This window comes from Canis lupus, chromosome 30 (assembly GCF_048164855.1).
Source record: "Canis lupus baileyi chromosome 30, mCanLup2.hap1, whole genome shotgun sequence".
Taxonomy (NCBI): domain Eukaryota; kingdom Metazoa; phylum Chordata; class Mammalia; order Carnivora; family Canidae; genus Canis; species Canis lupus.
In genome coordinates, this window is record NC_132867.1 from 25175344 (window position 1) to 25190038 (window position 14695).

At 37.8% G+C, this 14695-nt stretch overlaps 1 non-coding gene across 1 annotated transcript; it reads left to right on the top strand.

Moving 5' to 3' along the window:
• The first annotated feature begins 8383 nt into the window (after nt 1–8383).
• Nucleotides 8384–8490, top strand: LOC140621861 (U6 spliceosomal RNA). The gene has a single exon (XR_012021583.1). It is a non-coding gene; the product is annotated as a U6 spliceosomal RNA (small nuclear RNA).
• Nucleotides 8491–14695: the final 6205 nt, after the last annotated feature.

Below are 14695 nucleotides of genomic sequence, written 5' to 3' on the forward strand. Positions count from 1 at the left end.
AAGGGGCGGCAGCAGCTAAGGGACAAATACCAGGCATTGACACCCCGCCGCCCTCCCCACCACCCCGTACCTTCCCTGGGGGAATTGAGTTAATGTGCTCATGAAGTACAGACTTCCTTTTTTTGTATGATAAAATTAATTTCTTTTTATTTCTTTTTTAATTTTTTTTATTGGAGTTCAATTTGCCAACATATAGCATAACACCCAGTGTTCATCCCATCAAGTATAATAAATCAGTCCTGGGGAGGTAATGTACAACATGATGACTGGAACAATACTGTATGGTGTATTTGAAAGTGGCTGAAAGCATAAATCCTAAAGTTTTCATCACAAACTCTGCAGTGACAGATGTTGATTTACCGTCGTAATCCTTGTGCAGTATGCATGTATTTCAGGTCTTAATGCCGTACACTTTAAACAGTGCTGTGTGTCAATTAAAAAACTGGAAGAAAAATAAAACACTACCTGCCTCCATACATGTGTCTCCTTGTTCTGAATTTTATATTCACTATTGCTCAGGGAGTGTAACTAGCTTCACTTTTAAAATGAGAAATATAAGTAAGTGGCAGATCTTGGATTTAAAGCCACTCGGGTTTCACTAAGGCCACCTCTCATTTAAGATCCTATTTCAAACCATGAAATATACATATACATCTCTGTGTGATATATGTTTTTTGCTTCCTCCTTAAATTTGCATACACTTACTCCCTTGAAAGATCTTTGTTCAGCAGTCCTTTAGATGTTAACTCCATCTAGTTGCCTTCAGAACATTTTAGAGCAACATTTAATTAAAGCCTCATAAATTTAAGCAAGTTTAATCATAAATCAATCACAGCGGGAGCAGTAATTGGAAATCACAAGTATCATAGAAATTAACTTCGTTGGAAGGATGGTAGTGATGGTAATGTCCAACAAATGTTAAACATATGCCAATCAATCAGGGAAGTTATTAATTTTTAATTTTTGCAAACCTACTCATTCAACTGGCATAATATTCTTTATTTTCCAGAAGAGGAAACTCAGGTTTGGGGGACCTGAGAGACCTACCCAAGGTAGATCTTTGGCCAAGGATTCCCTCAAACTATTTCCTCATGCTAAATCACCCTTTGGGCTTCCTTTATCAGCTTACCCCCCAAATCTTAGTCTCACTTACTCAGTCTCTCTCCCAAATAAAAAGAATCATCAGGTCTGTGACAGTGAATATCAAAGATCAGCCTAGAACATCTTATTGTGCCAGGAAACAAGAAAATACTCAAAAGACAGGCAGAAAAATGTTAGAAGGACATGGGATCCAGCTTGGCATGAGCTCCCATTGTACAAATTCAGGACAGTTTAAATAACAAAAAGGATAATGATGAGGAATTATAACATATATATTTAAAAAGATCCATGAGTCCATAGTGATACTCAAAAATAAATGGGAGCAGAGAGGAAGTTTTCTTTACAAAATCCAGATAATAGAATAACAGAATGGGGGAGAATCACCACTCTGCAACGACTCATGTAATACTTGATTCAGAAAGGGATCACCTATGGATGCTAAAAGCAGTGAGGAAAAATTGTTGGGGATCAAGATATTCACCTAGCGTCTAAATATCACCCCACAGATTATCCCCACAAAGGGATAAAGGAAACATCATTGGAGAAATCTAGTGGACACCACCTTAACAAAGTGGTCAAAATTTATCATCACCCAAAATGGGACAATCTGACATTATTTATGCCTCGTGGCTATGATATAAACAACAAGATGCATATGGTATTCCTACCGTAACTATTTAACCTGAATCTATGTGGAAGAGAAATCAGATATATCCAGGAAATGATACATTCCACAAAACAACTAGCCTAAGCTCTTCAAAAAGAGCTTCTGGTTAACTATTTAATCAGAATCATGTGGAAGAGAAATCAGATATATCCAGGAAATGATACATTCCACAAAACAACTAGCCTAAGCTCTTCAAAAATATCAGATTTATGAAAGATGAGCCAAAAAAGTTCAGGAACTGTTGTAAATTAACGGATTCTACAGAGATATACAATGAATAGCCATGTATGATCCTCACTTGGGTTTTGGATCAGAAAGAAAAAAAAATCCAAAGAAATTATTAGGACAAATGTTTGAATATGAACTGTATGTGATAAATAATATTACTGTTACACTGTTGTATTTCTTGGACTTGGTAACAGTATTATGGCCATCAGGAGAAAGTCCATGTTCTTAGGATACAATGTGGAAATATTTAGGGGTACAGCATCATCATGCCTATAGCTCTAAGGGCTCAGTAAAAATGAAGGGCTTGATATCTGGAGTGGGAGCAAGAGAAATTCAGCAAATGTGGTGAAGCTAAATGAGGTGTCAATTGTACTACTCTTTCAACAGTTTTCTGAAATGTTTCAAAATAAGAAGTTGAGAGAATAACCACAGCGGTTTTCAACCACAGAAATTTGTTTTGCTCACATTGTACATCAGGGGTGGCAGCTACAGACCAGCTGTGGCTCAGCAACTTTATTCCAGAGTCCAAGCTGTGGAAGCAGCCCCTCACTTCCCTCTACACACACCCCCTCCCCACCAGCACCAGCTTGGGACTTGTGGTTCCCTGGAGGAAGGAAGGGAGAGCACAATCTGCTCTGTTTACTAGTCCTTGAAAGCTTCTTCTCAAACTCACTAGCTCTTGGTCTCACAGTTCCCTGGCCCTAGCAAGTCCAATCACCAAGCCCAGTGGCATTAGGCCAGCAGTGTATGCCTTTCTTGGGATCCAGTGAATGAGGTTATAGAATTCAAGGAGAAAAGCAACTCACTGATATCTAGAATCCAATAGCCCAGTTACCCTCCCAAGATCCGTTATTCTCCCAAGATCACCAGCTAAGTGGGAACTCAAAGATCCCACTTTGAACTATGAACTAAGATCCATCTCCAAAGCTTATGCTTTGTTTTTCTCTCAAACTCATGTTTTTTTTTAATCCAAATATGTGATTTTACATTTTCTTTTTTTTTTTATTTATGATAGTCACACAGAGAGAGAGAGAGAGAGAGGCAGAGACACAGGCAGAGGGAGAAGCAGGCTCCATGCACCGGGAGCCTGACGTGGGATTCGATCCCGGGTCTCCAGGATCACACCCTGGGCCAAAGGCAGGCGCTAAACCACTGCGCCACCCAGGGATCCCTGGTTTTTTGTTTTGTTTTTTTTGTTTTTTTTTTTTATGATAGTCACACAGAGAGAGAGAGAGAGGCAGAGACACAGGCAGAGGGAGAAGCAGATTTTACATTTTCAAATTATGGTACATTTGCTCGCTTGGAAAATCAAGAAAATATATATTATAAGGCATACTTTGAAAAGTGTCTCTCCCAGCCCTTGTCTCCATTCATTCTTCCCAAAATTTCACACAGGATACCATTGTTAATAATTTCTTGTGTGCCCTTGAGAGTCCTGGGTGCCTCTATTAGCTAACCCTGATATACAAACTCACTCTCCTCCCCACTTATGTCCCAAATGCAGCAGATGAAACACATAGTTCTTTGCCTTGCCAGGCTCTGCTTTTAATCAGCTTTAATGTGTTAGTCTGTTTCTCCTGAGAAGCAGACATCAAGACAGGGTTAAAAATGCAAGGATTTTATTTGGCTACATACCAGTGAGAGAAGAGGGGAAGGCTGGTCCATATGTAGTAGAGAAGGAAGAGAGAGTGGAGGCGTTCCTGACTGTCCAAGCAGGCTAAGGAAGCTGGTCAGCACCATGAAAGGACAGGGGTTAGTCCCTGAGCGCAAATCCAGAACCAGAAGGATCCCAATCTTTCAGGGACAGGTTTGCCATACTCATCTCCAGCTGGGAAGAGCCAGGGGGGAGGTGTGCCCTCAGAGCAAACAGGGTGGATTTCAGAGTTTAACAGCAGAGGCTCTGAGTCATGACCCCCCTCATTCCCCGGATTTGGAGATCTATGAAGCATTTGAAATAAGCTGTATTTAAGAAATCAAATAATTAAAGAAGCACTTGCTATGCATTTTGCATTTACTACACAATAAACACACACAAGCATTTCTAGCAATGATCTCCAACAAGACTCAACACCCTCTACTTCCACCTGGCCTGAAAGATGCAAACACACAACTCCTAAGATGATAAGAACAGAAGGAAAAGCCGGTGCAACCCAAGGCTTTCCTTTCTGCTAGTGTGGTACCATGGAGCAAAATGGTACCTACACTTCAACATCATTCCTTACTAACTCCTGAATGGGCTAAGGTAGCAGTGGAGTGTGTGTGTGTGTGTGTGTGTGTGTGTGTGTGTGTCAGTGGGCTTCTGGAGAAATAAAATGCAGTTGAATATAAAAATGTACATATGGGGCACCTGGTTGGCTCCATCAGTGGAGCATGCAACTCTTGATCTCAGGGTTGCAAGTTTAAGCCCCACACTGAGTGTAAAGATTACTTAAAAATTAAAAAAAAAAAAAGCTTTTCAGAAAATGTACATATCATCCACTTCTGCTAGCATTCCTCCTTTAAACTATTTTTTTCTTCCTTACACCACAATAAAATGCTATCAGTTCTTCCTTATTAGTAAAAAAGAGAGAACCAAGGATATAGATCACCAAAGCATAGAGTTTCTTCTTAGGTAATATTTTCTATTTCATTTTATAAATGTGTGCATGTGTAAGAATTGCGTTAGGAGGAGATCCCTGGGTGGCTCAGGGGTTTAGCGCCTGTCCTCAGCCCAGGGCGTGATCCTGGAGTCCCAGGATCGAGTCCTTACATGGAGCCTGCTTCCCCCTCTGCCTGTGTCTCTGCCTCTCTGTCTCTCTCTCTCTCTCTTTTTCTCTCTCTCTGTCTCTCATGAATAAATAAATATTAAGAAAAGAAAGAATTGTATTAGGAAAGTAAATGTTTTATTTCTAACCTTCATTAATAAATACCAAGTAATGTTTAGTTTGGGTTCCCTGCTCTGCCGGGAGCTTGCTTCTCCCCATCCGCGCAGCTCTGCCTACCTGAACTCTCTCTGTTGAATAAATAAATAAAATCTTAAAAAAAAAACCCACTTATGATTCAGTAAGGCTTGAAAACTGTAAATTAAATCACAAGGTGAAGAGAGAGTATGGACCACTTATTCCACTCATCTCATTTACTAGATAGAGAAGATGATTTACAGAAAGGCTAGTATTTGGCTCACAGTCATACAGAATGCTAGGGTAGCATCTGGGACCATTGGAAACACCAGGGCATGTGGAAAATGCCAGGACTCCTGAAATTGGCATGTGCTCCTTAAAATCCTCTGAATCATCCCACCCTGCGGCATCCACACCAAACCCTTCATTTCATAGTTCTGTGAACCATGCAAGAATCCTCTTCCCATTTGTTTAGGATTTCAAAGATGTACTAATCCCTCGAACACATGTTGATGTGGATTTTCTTTGATGAAAAAAGGCAGATATATTCTTCAGAAGTAAGCTCCTCTTTGGTCCTCCCTCCTATTTGAGGCTGAGAAAACCTATGAGAGTACCCTCAAGTTTACTTAGAGTCTTTGTGGTGAGTGAAAATGGGGAGTGGGGTTCGTGGCGAGTGAAAATGGGGAGTGGGGTGAAAATTGGCCAAGATGATGCTTTTTTGGTGAAACAAAATACTTTCTTCCAGAATCCCTTTCCCACTGTATATAATTATACATAACTTCTTTTTTTTTCCCACTTTTTATTGTTCTTTTAAGCTCTTGAGTTGCCCTGTTTTATTCTTTACTCCTTGGCTATGACACTGGCCTGTCCTCCCTCCACTCCCCTCCATCCAATCTTGACCTGCCCTGGGAGAACACACAAGCTCAATCCTGAATACCCCAAAACCACCCACACCTACTGACTAACTCATGAAATGTAGTATTGTGAAGAAGTAAAAACCTCTGTTAGATCCCAGATCTCCACTTCTGAGCCCTATGACCTGGGGATAGTTGGACCATAGTTTACTTAACTATACTCTCTTTGATGTGCCCTTAGGATATTTGAAACATTTTGCTGTGATGAGCATCGGTCTATCTAAAATCTGTGCACTGGGTATTTCTTAAGAAGAGATTCATAGTCACGGAATTGTTTGATCAAAGGTATATGTATTTGAATTTCAATAGGTGCTGCCAAAGTTTCCATCAAAGCCATTAACAAACAAAATAAAACAGAGATCTGTTTATTCCAAATGAGAATTGCAAATATTGTCACAGTGGTAAAAGGCCACATTGTCATGCATCTTTGACTTGGTGAATGAGGTCCAAGGTCACACTCTCTAATCTTTCACCTTCCCCATTTCATATGCAAGATCTTTTTTAACTTGGCCTGGCATTTATCTATTGGATTCATCAGAGAAAATACAAATAGAGCCAGTAATTTCTTGTCAATCTTTGTTTCAAAGGGCTGGATTATATCTCTCAAACCTATTATAAAAGCTTGATCATCTAATTGCATATCTTCAATTAAAATGAGTTGATCTATCCAGACTTTTATTAGTGTTTTCCTCTAGATTTCCTCTCAAATCGTTTTACATTTTTTATGGCTGTTTTACATTACACAAACAACATAGTCTCTGCATAAAAATTCAAACACATAGAGAGTAAAGCATGAGTCATCCTTCCCAATCTCACTGTGCTCTATATCTCTATATTTCTATACCTATATCTCAGATATTCTTAATTTCTCAATCCATTCTGTAATACTCAACTGCCCCATATACTGACAGTATACAGGTTATTCAAATAGATCCCCCAAGAAGTGGCAAAGGCAATGAAACATAGGAACAACAAGAATAAAGAATCAGAAACTCCCTACAGTTCTCTCTGTGACAACTGTGGGAGTATTTTGATAACTGTTGGCAGCAGGACGCCGCATGTGATGTGGGGAAGGAAACCTTGGCATTGAAACAAGCAAATGGTTTGGCGACAGTTTATTAAATTTCTGCAATGCTTGCAAATGCCAGTAACAATTTCTCAGACTGCAGACTGACTACACGTGACAGGTTTGATAATGGTTCACAATTGTTACCAAGTCAATTAACCTTCAAAATTAAAAATTATAGAATCTCTGAATAATTGTCACTACTAAAACAAAAGCTCCCTGGAGTTTATGTATTTAACTTGTTTGTTTTGGTTGCTTCTCTGCCACAGATTTGGAAGCCAACCAAAGGCATCCAAGTAAAATTATAATTAAATCTCACTGGTAAGCTTTTATCAAACTATTAGATATTCTTCATACCAAAAAAAAAAAAAAAGTCCACATTCTTTCCTAAATGTACATCTGTAAATGCCTACATTAAAAAGGGTTTTCAAAGCAATAGCTCACATTATACCTTAAGGAACTAGGATAAGATCAAACTAAACCCCAAACTAGCAAAAGGTGGGAAATAATGTAGATTAGAGCAGAGATCAGTGAAACAGAGAACAGAAAAAAAAAAAAAATAGAGAAAATCAATGAATCCAAAAGTCAGTTATTCAAAAAGATTCTTTTTTCTTGGTTAGCTAAACTGACCAAGAAAAAAGAGAGAAAATACAAATTACTAAAATCAGGAATAGAAGAGGCACATTACTACCAATTTTATAGTAATAAAATTGATTATAAGGAAAGCTATGAATGACTACATGCCAAAAATCAGATAACTTAGATGAAATGAACCAATTCCTAGAAAGACGCAAACTACCAAAACTGACTCAAGGAAAAAATTTAAAAATCTGAATATTCAGGCCTATAACAAGGTAAGAGATAAAATTAGTCATTTTTAAATTTCCTACCAATATAAAACAAAGTTCACATGACTTTACTGGTGAAATCTACCGAATATTTGAAGGAAATTAATCCTAATTTGTTGCAAACTCTTACAAAATACAGGAGTGGCAGGAACACTTTTAAATTCATTTTATGTGGCCAGAATTATTCTGGTACCAAGACTAGAAAAAAATATATCACAAGAAAAAAAAACAAACTATAGACCAAAATCCCATATGAATATAGATGCAAAAAATCTTCAGCAAAATACTAGCAAACTAAATCCAGCAACATATAGAAAGATTACCAGGACCAAATGGGATTTATCCCAGAAATCCAAGGGTAGTATAATATATGAATATCAATCAATGTAAAAACTATATACAGAATAAATAACAAAAAAAACACATGATAATCTCAACAGATACAGGAAAGGTATTTGATAAAATCCAGCATCCTTTCTTGATCAAAACACCCAACAAACTAGGAATAGAAGGGAATTTAATAAACTCTCCACAGCTAACATCATACATGATGGAGAAAGACTAAATACTTTCTCTTAAATCAGAAACAAGAAAGAAAAGAATGTCCACTCTTTCACTTTTGTTTAACGTTGTACTGGAGGTCATATTCAGGACAATTAGGCAAGGAAAAGAAATAAAAAGTGCTCACTTCAGCAGCACATATACTAAAATTGGAACAATAAAGAGAAGATTACCATGGCCCTTGCACAAGGATGACATGTAAATTCACAAAACATTCCACCGAAAGAAAGAAGGAAAAGAAAGTATCTGGATTGAAAAAGAAAGAAGAAAGAAAGAAAGAAAGAAAGAAAGAAAGAAAGAAAGAAAGGAAGGAAGGAAGGAAGGAAGGAAGGAAGGAAGGAAGGAAGGAAGGAAGGGAGGGAAAGAAAGGAAAAGAAGCAAAACTATCTCTATTTGTGGATGGATGACACCGTATTGTACATAGAAAATCCTAAGGAATCCACTAAAAAAATTAGAACTAATAAGAGTACAGGAAGGTTACAGGATACAAGATAAACATTAAAAAATCAATATTTCTTAGACTAGCACTGAAAATTCTGAAAATAAAATTAAGAAAACAATTCCATTTACAATAGCATTAAAAAGAATAAATTAGTGTAAATTTAGTAAAAGAAGTGTAAAACTTGCACACTGAAAACTAAAACATCACTGAAACTAAAGACCTCAAAAAAATGAGATGATATCCTATGTTCATGAATCAAAAGACTTGATATTGTCGAGATGGTAATACGCCCCAAATTGACTTGTAGATACAATATAATCCCTATCAAAATCCCAGCTGGCTTTTGAAGGAATTGACAAGCTGATTCTAAAATTCATAGAGAATTGCAAAGAACCCAGAATAACAAAACAATTTTGAAAAAGAAGAATAAAGTTAGAAGACTCCCTGATTTCAAAACTAACTACAAATCTATGGTAATTGAGACAATATGGCACTGAGGGGTGCCTGTGTAGCTCAGTCAGTTAAGCATCTGCCTTTGGCTAAATGATTTTACTTATTTATTTGAGAGAAAGAGAGAGCATGAGCAGGAAAAGGGCAGAGGGAGAAGCAGACTGCCCACTGAGCAGGGAGCCAGACGTGGGGCTTGATCCCAGGACTCTGAGATCATAACCTGAGCTGAAGGCAGATGCTTAACTGACTGAGCCACCCAGATGCCCTAAATAAAATCTTTAAAAAAAAAAAAAAAAAAAAAAAGACAATGTGGCACTGGCTTAGAGATGGACATATAGAGTGGTAGAAAAATTGAGAGTCCAGCAATCGATCTTTGACAAATATACCAAATCATCAAAGGGAAAGAATAATATTTTCAATTAATGATGTTGGCACAAGTGGATATCCACATGCAAAGAATGGGATTTATTTACCAAGATATACCTCTCAAACCAGACAACATACAGAAAAGTTATATGACTACCTCACAACATATACAAAAACTTAAATGAAAAGGAATTACCAACGCAAATGAGAGAGCTAAAACTACAAAACTCTAAGAAGAAAAATATAAGAGTAAATCATTCTGACCTTGAGTTAAGCAGTGGTTTTTTAGCTTTAAAAAAATAAGTAAAAAAAGAAAAAAAGAAATTGTACTACATCAAACTTTGTGCACATATCAAGAAAGTAAACAGATTTCCATAGAATGGGAAAAAACTTTGTAAATCATATACCTGACAAGAAACTTATGTCCAGAATATATGAAAAACACAACTCAATAACAAAAAAGGGACAACTAATCTAAACTAAAAGTGAGCAAAGCATTTGAATAGACATTTATCAAAGAAGATATGCAAAATAGGCAGCAGGCATGAAAAGCAAGGAGAAGATGCTCAACATCATTAACATCTAAACCAAATGAGGTGTTACTTCACACCCAGTAGGTTGGCTATAATAATTAAAAAAAAAAAAAAAAGCAGTCATTAACAAGTGCTGAGGAGATTGCGGAGACCCTGGAACTCTCACACACGCTAATAAGAATGTAAAGTGGTCCAGGGGCTTTGAAAAACAGTCTGGCGGTGCCTCAAAATGTTGAACGGACAGTTATCATGCAACCTAGCACTTCAACTCTTAGACATTCACCAAGAGAAATGAAAACATACATCCACACAAAAAGTTGTACCTGAATATTCATAGCAGCATCCGTCATAACAGTCAAAAGGTGGAAACAACCCAAATGTCCATCAACTAATGGATGAAAAATAAAATGTAGTGAATCCATACAACAAAATATTATTCATCAGTGAAAAGGAATAAAATACTGATACATAATACAACATGGTTGAGTCCAGAAAACATTGTGCTAAATGAAAGAAGCCCATCACAAAAGATCACACGGTGTATAGTTCAATTTATATTAAGTGTTTCAAAATAGGAAACTATTTACAGGCAGAAGGTGGGTTAGTGGTTGATTAGGACTGGGGGAAGGCGGTTGGGAGTGGGGGGTGCATGCTAATGGTTCCTAGGTTTCTCTTAGGAGAGACTAAGATGTTCTAAAATGAGATATGGTGATTGTTGGGGCACCTGGGTGATTTAGTCAGTTGAGTGGCCAACTTTTGATTTCAGCTCAGGTCATGATTTGGGGTCCTCGAATGAGCCTTTGTGGACTCTGTGCTCAGTGGGGTGTCAGCTTCAGAATTCTTTTTTTTTTTTAATTTATTTATTCATGATAGTCACACAGAGAGAGAGAGAGAGAGGCAGAGACACAGGCAGAGGGAGAAGCAGGCTCCATGCACCAGGAGCCCGATGTGGGATTCGATCCCGGGTCTCCAGGATCGTGCCCTGGGCCAAAGGCAGGCGCCAAACCGCTGCGCCACCCAGGGATCCCAGCTTCAGGATTCTTTCTCCCTGCCCTACCCCCACTTACTCGTTCTCCCTAAAATAAATAAATAAATCCTGTTTTTTAAAAAAGATATGATGATGGTTTCACATCTCTGCAAATATACTGAATAACATTGAATTTACACTTTAAGTGGGCGAATTGTATAGCATTTGACATATCTTCATAAAGCTGTTTTTTAAAAAAAAAAAAAGTTCTTGACTAATCTGGTTGGCCTTTTGACAGGATACTTTATTCCTAGTCCCTTGGTCATGACACTTGCCTGCCTCTTCCAATCAACCTTGACATGCCCTGGAGAGGAGGCCAGCTGGGTCCTGACCATCTAAAGCCACCCCAAATTAGTTGGATACAACCAGCATGAACTGCCAAAGAGTTGGCACAGCTCCAGAGCTAAGCTGCCTTTGTTCAAATCCCTGATGTTCACTTCTTAGCGCTTGACTTGTATTAGTTTCTTTGCACCTCATGCTTCTAATTAATCATGAAAAATTAGAATAATTATAATACCTTGCAGCACTTGGGGACACTTAAAGCATTGGCATTCAGCATACTAATGAGTACACTCAATGAGGTCAGTATTTGTTATTGGGAGTGGCCTTCACGCTCTGACCCTCATGGGACTGGTTCTGGCCCAGATTTGGATGATTTTGCATTTTATTTCACATGGAGATAACAACAGTTGTCTTCGCTAGGCTCCCTAACTTAGCAGAAGGGTCCATGCAGCCACCTGGGCATGGAAGGTAGTTTGGTGCACATCCATAGTTAAGTGGAATTATGTGTTTTTAATTAGGACACATTTTCTGCATCAAGTATGTAGCTAAGAAGACTCATTACCTCATTTTTAGAAAAATAATTATACATAAAATAGGAGTATTCAGAAATGCATTTAGAAGGTAGTGAGCATTGAAAACATCAGGAAAAGGGAGTGTATTTGCAATTCAAGTTTTAAATCTTTCATTTATTTGTAATCTGATTGTTTTTTATTCAACTCAGGTTAATGCTCCTGTTGGCATGAATCATCTCTGGTAATCATAACATATTTATTTTATTCTCGTCTCCTTCCTTTGCAACCCACAATATTTAGATGCTTGATAAGCTGGAAAATTCAACCCAACATCTTCTACAATAAAAAATTTCCATCATGACTGTCAATGAGAATTTGAGAATCCAGGTAGTAACATATAACAGATATCCCAAATGTTGGTAACTGAGTATTTATAAACAGGCAGTCTGGTTGATTTTTACTTGTGCCAGTTTCATGAGACTTTATAATAGTTTAGAACAGTGGTTTTATACCTTCCCCAAATAGCTTTCTTACACATTTTTCCTGTGGCCTCTCATGACATTTTCACTTTAAGGAATCTCCATACCCAATGTGGAACTTAAACTCACAACCCTGAGATCAAGAGTGGCATGCTCTACCAACTGAGCCAGCCAGACAGCCCCCCATGACATTTTATTTTATTTTTTTTAAAGATTTTATTTATTTATTCATGATAGTCACACAGAGAGAGACAGAGAGGCAGAGACACAGGCAGAGACACAGGCAGAGGGAGAAGCAGGCCCCATGCACCGGGAGCCCGACGTGGGACTCAATCCCGGGTCTCCAGGATCGCGCCCCGGGCCAAAGGCAGGCGCCAAACCGCTGCGCCACCCAGGGATCCCCCCCATGACATTTTAATATCACTGATATATAGTTGACCTTTGAACCCCTCACATAGTCAAAGACCTGCATATAACTTTTGATTCTTCAAAAACTTAACTCTTTAAAGCCTACTTTTGACCAGAAGCCTTATGGAGAACATAAACAGTATATTAACACATATGTTGTATGTTACATGTATTATATATTCTTACAATGAAGGAAGATAGAGAAAAGAAAATGTTATTAAGAAAACCATAAGGGGGACGCCTGGGTGGCTCAGTGGTTTAGCACCTGCCTTTGGCCCAGGGCATGATCCTGGAGTTCCAGGATCGAGTCCCACGACGGGCTTCTTGCATGGAGCCTGCTTCTCCCTCTGCCTATGTCTCTGCCTCTTTCTCTCTCTGTGTATTTCATGAATAAATAAATAAAATCTTTTTTAAAAACCCATAAGGAATAGAAAATACATTTACAGTATTATATTTATCAGAAAAAAATCCATGTATAAGTAGACCCATGCAGTTCAAACCCCTGCTGTTCAAGGGTCAACTGTAGTATATATCTGTTTAAGCTTTTTTACCTTCAGTAAAATAATTTTCTTCCCCTTGGGGGCAATATTACATCCATTGAGAATTCATGGCCTTATTCTAGTATTCAAATTTTATATGGTAAGAAAAAGTAGGATGAGCTACCTTCCTCCTGCCACTTGTTATTTTGGTGGCAGAAATACATTCAAAAAACATATGACTATTAGCTAATTCAGTGTGGTCCACAGATTTGCAGCATCACCATCACCTGGTAGTTTGTTAGAAATGCAGACTGTCAGCCCCACCTCAGACCTACTCCATCAGAATCTGCATTTTTACACAGTCCTCTGTTAAGTCAGATGCCCATTAGCCTGAGAAGCACTGGTTTACAGTATAATCCTCTACTGTTGGGAAACATTAAGATAATGTGTGAATGGAAAAAAAGATGCATAGCCCTAAAACTAGTTTTTAAGTAACCCACGCCTTCCTCTCAGGTTCTGACTCATACACTGTTTCTTTGGTCATCAATATTATTTTTTAAATGTAGAACTGGGTGTGCTTTTTTTTTTTTTTGCTTTGTTTGTCTGAGAAATGTTATTTTTATTTACTACGAAGCAGTGAAAAAAAAATCCCCACGAGGCCTCATCTTGCTGCCCTGCCTCCGCTCCCCTTTTTTTCTTTCTCTCCCAAAAAACAGATGTGTTACAATTCGTTGGAGAGAACAAGATAAATAAAAATAAAGAGAAGTTTCTCTTTTTGTCACGAATGAATTAGCCTTCCAAATTCCAGTCAAGGCCTCCATAAATTTAAGCTTGTTTTGACAGTGATAATTTCTCTTGGATCAATTGAATAGGTGGAGACAGTAATAAGGCAAAGAGATTTTACCTACTTTACCATTTTTGAAGAGCCAGCAAGTCAGCATGAAGGAGAGACGATACTGAATTAATGCAATACATTTTGGTTCCTTATTTATAAAAATAGACTTAATTTTTAATTAATTGTTGAGGGTATAAAAATGAAGTTTCAAAATGTGTATGAAATAAATGTGAAAATTCACAGCTATACAGAAAAGACATAGTATAACAAATGCCATATACTTGCTACCTACATTAACAATCTACTGCATTTAACTGCTTTTACATTTTTCTGAAGCATTTTAATATGAATTACAGATAGATGACACTTCATCCTTATTTTTCAAGGTTTTTTTAAAATAAGAATATTTTTACATAAAACACAGGTTTTACTTAACTAAGACTTTTGAGGTTAAAACCAGAGATATTTCCACTACCACAAAGCTTTCATTGTTATTCCCATCACTTTTTCCCCAACCAGCAGGAGATGAGGAAAAAAAAAAAACAAACCCAAAACCCTGGACCTGTTAGAATTGGTCCAAGTACCAGCTGAGACTTTATTTTGTGATGTTTCCAGAAG